Below are 12,469 nucleotides of genomic sequence, written 5' to 3' on the forward strand. Positions count from 1 at the left end.
AAGTCTTATGTACATTTACAAAATCTTCTTTGTTCACAATCATTAAGCTTTTTTCCCTGACATGACTCGCACATAGAATTAGTTGAAAGCCACTAAGCCGTAATTCTCTATGGACTGTTGCACCAACTTATTTAATTGAGCTTCTAGTCAAATTGAAAACGTTTTTCTGTTTTTAAGTTTTAAATGTAGTTGAATGGTAAACGTAGAATCGGTTAATAGTCAACCACATACCGTACATAATATGGAAGATGATTGAACTCAATTCAATTCGATTGAAGAATTTCAAATAAACATTTCTTAAATAATGGCTGTCAAGATACAAAAATTTTGAATTCTTCAGTAATATATTTTTTTTAAATCGCCATTCACATATTTGCAAAATTGCCTAGACCAACTCTTCAAATGGAGCTAGAAAATTTGTCCAATATTACGCATCCTTCCTTAACCCAGGTTATGATTGTAGCTATCGTTATTATTATTATTATCGATTGCCATGGTTCATCTTGTAATAATCTTTTCTGCGAAAATTATATGCCCTCCAAATGTATGTTTGGATTGTTTTTCCATTTTCGACATGTTTTTATAAATCAAATAAACACCTGAAATACAAATAAATTTCATTAAAATCGTATATTTTATATATTATATATACATATGTACATGTTATAAGAACTTATAGATAATAGACGGTGTAATGAACGCGGCGTCCAGACCCACCAATTTTTGAACCAATATCTTGATTCTCCATGAAGTGGTGAACGATAACCTAAAACTAAACCAATCCACAACGATTCTTGCTGACTCACAACTTAAAAAAGGCGCGAAGTCTTCAACCACAACAGTTCTATATGCAGATTTCTTTGCGAAACTGTACCATGTACATTAGGTACAGGAATACGTGCCTCTTCTCATTTTCAGTATTTTTAAGCACTCACGAATTTCTGATAAATTTATTGACAATTGATCGCAATACAAGATGTGGGAGAGTCAACTAACATTAAATCTTTTAGGCAAACCAGAATGACAGCTAGGTTTCCAGTCTTCATATGGATGCTTTTGGTTGTGATTTTTAAACTTCCCTTTTTGGATATACTTAAAACTTTAATTGGTTCTAACATCCTTATCTATTGGTTAGTATTTAATTCTCTTGTCATTGTTTCTCATCAAAAGGAGAAGTCCTAGATCTAGACCCATTGGACCGTTGGTAGGTGTTTGGTTCCATCGCATTGATTCTGTAAAACATTTTCCTTTTTTAAATCGCTCGATACCTTGATGGAAAGGTACAGTAGCCTAAATCACGAAAATGCTATTAACCCATTTACCTATACCTTCATTAGCACAAGAACTTTGTAGAATTTACAATAACTTATGCATATAGTATACAATATACATACATATTGAATCAAACTAATTATCACAAATCTCTCAAAGGAGAAAATAATAAAGAAAAAAGGTCTAGGGACTGAGGCATTCAATGTTGCATGAAACTAGGATGAGGAAAGCAGAAAAAAAAGTAAAAAGAGATATACCTCAATTAACGACTGGAAAAAAAATCAACGCCTTCGGATAGAATGTTTTAATTCCATCTGATTATTCTGGGTTTTAAGTAGTTACCCACTTATACAAAGTTTTCATAATACAAATTTGTAACAGAATACAGTGATTATCCTATAGAGAAAGCGAGTGGACTTGGGGTGTGGGGTTGGTTAAAAAGAACTTATTAGCATTTTAAACGAAAAAAAGGACGAAAGTTTTGAGGGTGATTTGATAGAGACTTCATCCTTCTTTGATGATATTTCTTCAGAAAAAAAAAATAAACATAGTTAAGTTACATAGAAAGAAAGTTTTGTTGATAGGAAGGCGGTTTTTTCTTATTATTTTGCTCGGGGACTCAAACGGACAATACTTGACCCTTGGATTTCTTCAGAATTTTAAAGATAAATTTCTTTGTATGAAGATATAGATACAAACTAGGAGAATATAATATGTTTATGACAATTTTTAATGATTTAAAAGAATTTTTCTGTATTTTAGTTTCACACTCACTTAATTTTGATAATTGGCGAAAATTTAGCAAATGAGGTTAGAAGTGTTATTAACCTTTCACAATTTCACGTGTTTTAACTTGGTGCTCTCGACTTCCATTTTCCTGTAATTTCTTGGTAAAAAGGACAATCTAGGAAATTGGTTTTCATTTTAGCAATATCCTTACACTCATTTTAACAGTTTTTGTTTCTAAAATTTCTGGGAATATTCTCAGACATATCGACATAGCAGTGGAATGAAATATAGCTTTGAAATTCTTTTCATCCTTTTTGAATTTTACAAAAATTTCTCTCAGATATTTGACAGCAAAAGTGAAGAATTTGTATGAGAAATTCTGTTTCTTTTATATTTCTGAAAAAAGGGAAATCTCTTAGAAATAAAAACTGACCAATTTTGTTGGCTATAAAGATGACTGGTATATTGGGGCCTAAATGCACTTAAACAAAATCAAAGTCGAAAAAGTGTTTGCTATATATTATAAATGTGAAACATAGCTAATAAATTAAACTTATTGTTAGAATATTGATTTTATTACATACGGTAGGAGTTTTCTAATGAGAGGTTTCATTTTGAGAAGCTGCTTTTGTGTAGTTTTCAAATGATAATACCTCAAATAATATCAACTATTAACACAAATAAGAATTTTGTATGATCTGAATGAGTTGACATAATGTCTGCTTGATTTTTCCAAAGCTTTTGAGAAAGCTAACCACTAAAAGTTGTGTATTAAGCTGAATATTTTCTTTGCCTTTTAATAGAAATTTAGAAACTATTTCTAAAACCGTAGACAAAGGTTAATGAGAATTTGTTTGATTAAATGAAAGTGCATGCTGGTGTTCCGCAAGGTTCCATTTTGTACACTATTCTATTTAGCATGTTTATTAATAACGTTCCCCAAATTTGTCACAGTATATTTTTAAATTTTTATGCCGATGATGTTCAATTGTACATTTCGCAATAATTTTTCTTGTTGGATTACCTCATAAGTAGAGTTAATAAAGATCTTTCAGAAATCTACAATTGGTAATTGTGCAATATCTTAATTTGAAGAAAAACAATAACCTATCGAACCCTCTTATCAAAACGGATTATTTCAATATTTCTACTGCACGTATTTATGGTGGGCTTCGAAAGCCAAATCTCTGTTGTGAATTGATTTCAATATTTAGTAAGGTTTAAGAACTGGCTGTGGTGGACTACGAATTGCACCTTTCTCATTCGAAAATGAGGCTTGAGCCTTAGTTACGTTAAATGGATTGCGTTATCGAAGTATGATTAATGTATTTTTGACTGGGCTGGAATTGAAATTGGACGAAGTTTATTTTCAGCATGAAGGCTCTAAGAGTAACGAAACAATCAAAATTTTGCAAGAACAATTTTCTGACGGAGTTGTTTTTTGAAGAACAAATTTAACACGATTAAACTTTTTTGTTTTGAACCAATTAAAAGGTATATTCCAGTGCTACACAATCGATTTAAGAAATTGAAATGCTCTAAGTTACTAAGACAAACAGCCACAAATTTGCATATTGGTCATGAAAAATTTCTATTAATATGGCTATTTTTCTACATATCAAAGCAAGATCTTGTTACTAAATATTGGAGGTTTGAATGTGTAATAATTAACAAATAAAATCCCTAGTAAAAGTCCTGGAGTTATATATTATCAGGGGCTAATGAATGAATATTTTCCGAAATGTTGTATTAAAACAAAAGCATTGCTATTGAAATATATGTAGTTAGAAAAATTAAATTATGTCGATGCGTCTTGCAACTCTCATATCAAGAGCGCTTTGAAATATTCTTTAACGAAACCCATCCAATGCAATTTCTTATAAATTATTTATTCTCAATTCACACTCCATCAACTGGTATCAGAAATTCAAACAGACAGAACTTCAATCACGATAGAAATAATTGACAGTAGCATTTTGATTTAAAATCAAAAGAATGAACGAAAAGTCATTTCCGGAACCAGGATATACTATAAAGTGAAGAATAGAAGTGAAAGAGAAAAATAATCAAAGTTCTTCTCGATTTTGTTTTTTCAATTTTGTTAAACTAAGAAAAAGTTGCTTAGCTACAATAGAAATAGAAAAACACAGAATCAAATTCAATTTAAAATTAACAATTTTCCACATCAGTCGGCGAGCGTGCCTGGCCTGGACCAGCTCGGCCCGTGATATGTCTGAGGATGTTCGGTTGTGCGGTAGAAGTGGTTTTAAATATACATATATACGAGTATTTCCAAACATACATATATATCTATGTATACAGACATTTTCCACATGGCTAACCACAAAATCACCACATACACTATACATTATACAACTGCACTCGAACGTGCAAGTGCCTTCACAGTTCACACTAGGATCCAAGCTAAGCTCGATCCACCCACGCTCCCTGCCACTTCCACCCGTTCATCTTCTTTATAGCGAGTATCTGTCTGAGTTTAAAAAAAATTGCAACAACGCAACGAATGTAGAAGGTATGTGTAGATAGGTTAGATACCTAGATGTACAAAACACAGATAGTTTTTTCCCGATGTGGTGCATGACAAAAGGAAGCTACTCAGAGAATGGCATCCTTTAATTACATATTTTTGTTGTTTTTTTATTTTAACTTAAACTTTAAGGAGTAACATATTGGCTCGAAGAAAAAAATATGTTTTTAAGGACTTCTGCGATAATGTTTGAAACCATTTTTTTAATGGAAGAATTATGCACAATAGACGTATACTTAAAGTACTTTTTAGAATCCACACAAGTTGCATTTTGACACTGAGCTGAGGTCGGGAGTACACAATTTTAAGTATTTACTAAATATGCTTTGGGTTTTAATTGGATGCTTAAAAAGTAAATTCTGGATAACATCACGGTCTCCATCTTCAAAGAACCATTCACATGAAACCGACATATGCTCCCTATAATTTTAAACAATTTTTAAACCTACATTTTGGGCAAATTATAAACAAATAGGTAATAATATTAGCTTTTTCTTTCCCAAAATAAGAGAAATTTAAGAAAACATTCACGTTCCACATACAATCCACACTTAAACGAACGTCTTAACCTACAAACTTCATTCTAGTATTTGTTGTACATCTATAATGAAGAATATCAACAATGAATGAACTGTCGTTGGTCGCTCTCATTTGAATATAGTCCTTAAGGCCTTGATTGTGGAATTAATATAACTAATATAGCCTCCACACTGTTGCAAAAAATGGATAAGATATCGGTGGGCAATTGTGTTCCTTGGGGAAATAAAACGATCAATCTTCGTTACTTGTAATCCTGCCTTTTTTAAAAAAACATCAATATTTTGAAATATCGGTCCAATCATACAAAATCATTGTATTGTCGTACCAACTGAGAATGGTGCTCTCTTTTAATTACAGTCCTATCAGACTGCCAACACAAGAGACACACCAATAACTGACGTGTGGCTGATGAAAGGCTTTTAAACAAAAAATCTTAGATTTTCCGGGGCTGAAATTGAATAATTTTACTTATTAAAGTAGTCTCGGAAGTTTAAAACGGCCTCAAGCAGGGCCTTAAGTTCACATCACAAATCTATACTACGCTGACAAGGACCACGTACACTAACTCTCTCATACGATCTATGGATCTCTATCAAATGACAAGAAGGGTGAAGGGAGAACAAACATCGTAAGGCTAAGGATCAATTCAACAAAAACTTAAGGGATCAGCCTTGGATCTCGCTCATTATTACTTATTTCTGGACAAGCGGTAGAGATGTTAGAAGATTTAAAATGTCTTTTAGAAATATTGTCACACAAATTCTTTTAGCTTAACCACCAAGCTACGACTGTTCCGTGCAGCACTTAGCAGGTCAAGGAAACTGTCACAATAAAGCTGTAAAAATCCTATAATAGTTATCTTCAAAACTTATTGAGTAGTTATTCGCTAAAATATAGTACTGAACTCAATAGCTGAGCGTCTTGCAAGAATAGGTCAGGATTTTAAAGACTCTAATATTGGCTATATGCTTATTGAAAAAGTTTACGGGTGCAATGTGGGTTAAGTGAAGGTAGTGCGGGAGGGCAGACAAGTGGTCGTGTCTATAAGTACTTGGTAAAGAACTCTCGAGCAGTGATTGCCTCTTGCTCGTAAGGGGAACTTCATGGACAAAATTCACTAACTTGTCACAGCAGCTTAACCTGCTTTGACGAAGTTTTTTTCGTATCGTATCCTGTAAATGGTGTCCTGTACTTACGGAGTATTTGCGTGGGATTAAAGTACCAAGTAAAAAGGACCTTGGTTTGTAGGTGGGTCGTAAAACTTTGCACGTATTTCACACTACTTCAACTACCGGTTTAATTTAAAACATTTTTAACCGTAAAACATTGCTTCAACTGTCGTAAAATAACGTGGCTCTATAGTATTTGCCTTACAAGTTATATTTGTATCTCATTGCTTCATTAACATTTTGTCGAATGATTTGGAAGCCTCAAAAAAGCATAGCCTTATAGATATGCCCAAATCTTGAGAACGCAGTGGAATTGTCTGATTTGGATCGTTTGCTACCGAAGTCGGAACGGCATCGATATTTTCAACACTTCGACTAACCCGTTTTTTCACTGACACCAAAACACTACACAAAGAACATTAAGACTTAAGTTTTTGCTCTAAACATTTTATTGACAGAAGATTGAAGTTATTGCTCTTAAGGTTGCTTTCAACGACTCCGATTTTTTGTAGACAATTTTTATAATTTAAAAAGAGGCTGGGATGCGACCCACACTGATAACTTCCCATCCCGTCTGTCGATTTGTCTTGCTTAAAAGTTTGTCTTTATGTACTCGTATCAATTTTTACCAAATTTGCGTAATCTTTTTTGTAGATTTTATTTTTTATATGAAAAAACGGACTGTTGGATTTTTATATTAAAATTACTGAATATCGAAAACAATATTTTTTGTGAAATAAAATAAGTTTCAAGCCAATATTTTTAAGTTTTGAAAAAGCTGTTTGAGCCGAAAGTAAATTTTTACCAAGTAAAACTTGGTATTGTTTTATTTTAGAGTTTTATTTTTTGTAAAAAAAAACTGTCAATTCGATTTTTTAAAAATTTTACCAACAATATTTCTTATGAGATAAAATTACTTTAAAGCCAATACTTAAAATTTTTAAAGAGATATTTGAGTCGAAAATCAATTTTTACCAACTTTTATACATTTTTTTTAGGTTTTTATTTTTTGTAAAAAAACTGTCAATTCGATTTTTTTCAAACTTTAATTGTATGTTGACAACAAAATTTTTTGAAAGATAAAATTAAATTAAAGCCAATACCTCAAAGTTTTGAAAAGATATTCGAGTCGAAAATCAATTTTTACCAACTTTTATAAATTTTTTTTTTTAGGTTTTTATTTTTTGTAAAAAAAACTGTCAATTCGATTTTTCTGAAAATTTTTCAGAATGTTGAAAACAATATTTCTTATAAGATAAAATAAAATTAAAGCCTTAATTTCAAGTTTTTGAAAAGATATTTGAATCGATATTCAATTTTTACGAACTTTGAATAATGTTTTTTTTTAGATTTTTATTTTTTATAAAAAAACTGTCAATTAGATTTTTCTCAAAATCTTATCAGATGTCAAAAACATTATTCTTCGTTGCACAAAATTGTTTTAGAGATAAAATCATATTTCAGTCGTAAAATTTTGGAGGTGACAAATTTTTTTTTTCAGTTTTATTGATTTAAAAAAAAAAACCGTTATATTGATTTTTTTAAAAAAATATACCTGTTTGGTATCACGTTACAATCTATTATATAAAATTTAATTCAAGTCTTTAGCGTTTTTGGTTCGTAAGATATTTAGGGTTAACCAAAATTTTCACCATTTTTTCAAACTGCTATAGTAAAAAAACCACCCACGCAATTTTCTTGAGAGCCCTTTCTGCATCTTTCTGCCTTATTATCTGTATAACAAAATTTATTTGAAGTCGATATCTCTTCTGGTTCTTGAGCTATGGACAACGAAAAAAACGTCGCGAACGTACTGACGTACGGACGTACGGACGTACGGACATACGGACGTACGGACGTACGGACGTACAAACGTACGTACACACGCACGCACAGACATCTTTCTAAAAATCTTTTATTTCGACTCTAGGGACCTTGAAACGTCGAGAAATGTCAAAATTTTCAATTTGACAAATCGGACCCATTACAATAACTTCCTATGGGAAGTTAAAAACGGTGCATAACATTTGACTTTCATAGGTAACAGGTCACAGTGATTTGCCTAGAAATGATATAACTGATGAACTTGCGAGGAAAGGTACACCACTTAACTAATCAAATATTGACTTTACCATAAACTCCTCATATTGTGAATTAAAACAGGTAATTCATACCAAAAAACTATAGGGAAACAATGAACGATGAAAAAGCCTTGAAACCTACACTACAATCAAGTAATTATGGCCAAAATTTGACAAATCAAGATTTCGTTCAATTATACACCTCGATTGCTTGTGGGCATGATAACCGGCCACAACCTGTTGCATCGACGACGACATATTCATAAAGGGTGCAACAATGAGGAAGAGCACGAGACACTACTCACTTCCTATGCTCAGCATTGTGCCATACAAGCTACGAATTCTTAAGAAAAAACTTTTTTGATAGCCTTGAAAAATTCGAAGGCTTTGCAGGAAACAGTCTCTTATTAAAGCTTGTAAGTGGATTACTCTTGAGGAAAGTTATGAGACTATCAGATTATTACAAGGGATCTACATTGATATAAGTTTGGCGATAACAAAATCAATTCCCAGATCATTTACCTATCCTAACCTAAACGGTGATCGTTTGTGTACTTTACCATCACGATGTTGACTTTACTAAATAAATAATTGATAATGACAATTCGAAAATTAGTAAAAGGGTGCGTTCACAAAGTTGTCAAGTTCCTGTTAGAAATCTCGATATAATATGACACATGTCATATTAATATTGTTTTACTAGAAGTTTCATTTTTGTGTGCTTGTAGCCTTTAAAACACAACTATACTTTTTCTGAGTAAATATAAGCGTAGAAAAAACTCATGTAAGCGAGTATATTCGGCTTCGGCACCAGCCATAGTGTAGTTTTGAAGTTTCTAGAATTGTTTTGTTTTTGTTGTTCTTTTCTTCATTTTTATTGTGTTTGTTCACTCAATGCAATATTATATACTTGCCTTCCTTTCCTTTCAATGATGATTTCATTTTCTATAAGGAATCTCAAAAACATACATATTTGAATTTACCAAGTACCGAGAGCAGCACTTTTGATCTTTTTTTCAAAGATTGCTGATGCACAGCAATCCCTTCATAAAAGTTGGTCCTATTTGAAAGAATAAACGTGGTTCCAACGTTTATTAGTAAATAACAAATAGAATCTTTGCTCCTGGCATCATCGTCCTTATAACAAAAAAAAAAAGCAACAACGACAACAAAATGATACAAGTAAGTATAAACGAAGGAAATTCTCCTCCACACACCACTTGGCCTCAAAAGGACAACTCAATAATATAACAAGTAACAAAAGAACCACCTCGCGAAATGTTTTATAGCATGAGCGAGAGCAAAAGGAAACAAAACATAAACACATACCTTTACCTATAGGTAAGGTAGGTGTGACTGTGCATTGGTACGCAAATAACAAGGACTCTTCGCGGTGTTTTTGTTTTCGTCCTTTTTTTTGTATTTTCTGCACAGATAATATTTCACACTATTTTAATTACATGTCATCTAGGACTTTGCATTTGCATGTGGCAACAGCAAGGACGATGCTCTGAAATTGCTTTTTCACGCAAAAGACAACAGCCAAACGACTTAGTATTAGTTTATTCCTGGCTTGGCCTAGCTCCCTGGCACTCTGCCTTAGATAGGGTAGGGAACTAGGGATGGATGGTTTTGAGGTCGGGGTGGTTGGCGGGATGCGATGCGATGGCGAACAAAACCGGAATCCCATAATAGAATAGAATGGAAATTTCAAACAAAGACAAGAAATGAAAATATGAAAACCGGATGTCTGCGAAAAAATACCCTGGAAATCCAGGATGCAAAGCGTAATATAATAGCACTCTCTTACCTCATTGAGAGAAAAATGGGCGAATAGGCGGTTTGCTGTGTTATGCGCTATCGCTATGCTGTGCTTAGGGCCTTTCTTTTTGTGTTTTTTTTTGTTTTCTTGGTTTGAGTTTAGAATGCTGATGTTGGATGCTGGGACGCTGATTCTGGCTGGTGCGGTCGCGGTGGGTGCTGACGCTAGCGCTTGGGCTAAATGCGAAGAATGTTCATAATTTTAGTATCCTTGATGGAGAACGAGAGGCACGTTCCTCTTGCTTCTATCATCTTTGCGGTAATTGTGGCAACAGAGGGTACACTTCACGCATTCAAATGCACAGAGGGACTTATTCGTTATACTTTACTCGCATCATATAGCTTTGCACACAGTATTGAAGTTGAAGCTATTAAATGTGTGTGTTGAAAGGAATAAAAAAAGAAACAATCCTCGTTTATTTTTTGTGTTTTGGGTCGTAAATGAAATTTAAGTCTTTATGCTTCTGGAAGATTTGCTCATAAAATGTTATGTAAGAAAAGCAAGGATATACCGAATGGACTAGCTAATCTGGAACAGATGTTATCATCATCTTGCATATTGTGGAGTTTTCTTTTTTTGTACAAGTACTCGTATACATCTGGATTATAATGTTCGTGTTTAGAAGGCACAGCGTATAGAACACAGAAAAACAAAAGAAAAGTACCTATCTGTGTGATTTGGAATCTTCCCAACCACGTTATAGGTAGATAATTCTGTTAAAATACATAAATAAAACAATTCTCAGACGCAGATACGCCTTACTTACCTTGCAGGCAGGGGTTTTCTTGAGTAAAGGTTTGTATAATTGGGTTTAACAAAAATACAAAAAAAATTCAATCCGTAGGATTAACATTTACTGCGCGTTGCCTGCAAACAGCTTGTTAACAACTTTCGCAGTCACTGGGGATATCCATAACCAAAAGTATGATATTCTGAAGCCCATCAGCATGATTAAATGAGGAAGAATCAAAAGCGAACTTTTTGTAATACCCTTAATTTCACTGCAGTCAGAGAAATCCTTTACAAAATAATATCTTTACTAAGCATAGCAAGAAGTACAAATGGAAGAAATAGTGTATTGGTGTGTAAAAGCCAATTGTTCTTTCTTGATGTTTTGTTATTTGAGTTGGGATCTCTGCTTGGAACATTTTTAATCGTTTGGCAAATTTTTGAAACTTCGTTGCTGAATTCAACTTTTCCTTTTTTTCTGTTGGTCTGAAATTAAAACATTGGTTTTCTATAATCACCAAAAAATAAATCACCAATAAAAATCCAAATTAGTCTAGTAACTAAAGACTTTGTGTTAGATCCGCTAATTCTGATTTTTTGGTTATTAACTTTCCATAGGAAGTTATTGTAATGGGTCCGATTTGTTTTTTTTTCTCTCGACGTTTCAAGGTCCTTAGAGTCGAAAAAAAAGATTCTTAGAAAGATGTTTGTGCGCGCGTGTGTACAAAGCGTACGTTTGTACGTCCGTACGTCCGTCTGTCCGTGTGTCCGTATGTCCGTACGTCGTCCGTACGTTCGCGATGTTTTTTCGTCGTCCATAGTTCAAGAACCAGAAGAGATATCGATTTCAAACAAATTTTGCTATACAGAAAAGAGTCAATCGGACCCATTACAATAAATTCTTATGGGAAGTTAATAATAAGGCGGAAAGATGCAGAAAAGGCTCTCAAGAAAATTGCGTTTGTGGTTTTTTTACCACAGCAGTTTGAAAAGAAGGTAAACATTTTGGTTAACTCTAAATATTTTACGAACCAAAAACTCGGATTAAATTTTATATAATATATTGTAACGTGATATCAAAGAAGTATATTTGTTGAAAAGAATCCATTAAAGGGTTATTTTTTAAATCAAAAAATAAACTGAACAAAAAATATCTGTCACCTCCAAATTTTTACGACTAAAATATGATTTCATCTCCAAAACAATTCTGTGCAACGAAGAATAATGTTTTTGACATCTGATAAAATTTTAAGAAAAATCGTATTGATTTTTTTTTATAAAAAATAAAAATCTAAAAAAAACATCACTCAAAGTTGCTAAAAATTGAATATCGCGTCAAATATCTTCTCAAAAACGTGAAATTTCGGCTTCAAACTTATTTTATTTTATAAAAAATATTTTTTTCAACATTTTGAAAAATGTTGAGAAAAACCGAAGTGACAGTTTGTTTTACAAAAAAATAAAAACCTTGAAAAAATTAATAAAAGTTGGTAAAAATTGATTTTCGACTCAAATATCTTTTTAAAAATTGTAGATACATATGAGCTTTAAACACTTTTATCTTTCAAAAATATCGTTG

Source organism: Eupeodes corollae, chromosome 3 (assembly GCF_945859685.1).
Source record: "Eupeodes corollae chromosome 3, idEupCoro1.1, whole genome shotgun sequence".
NCBI lineage: Eukaryota > Metazoa > Arthropoda > Insecta > Diptera > Syrphidae > Eupeodes > Eupeodes corollae.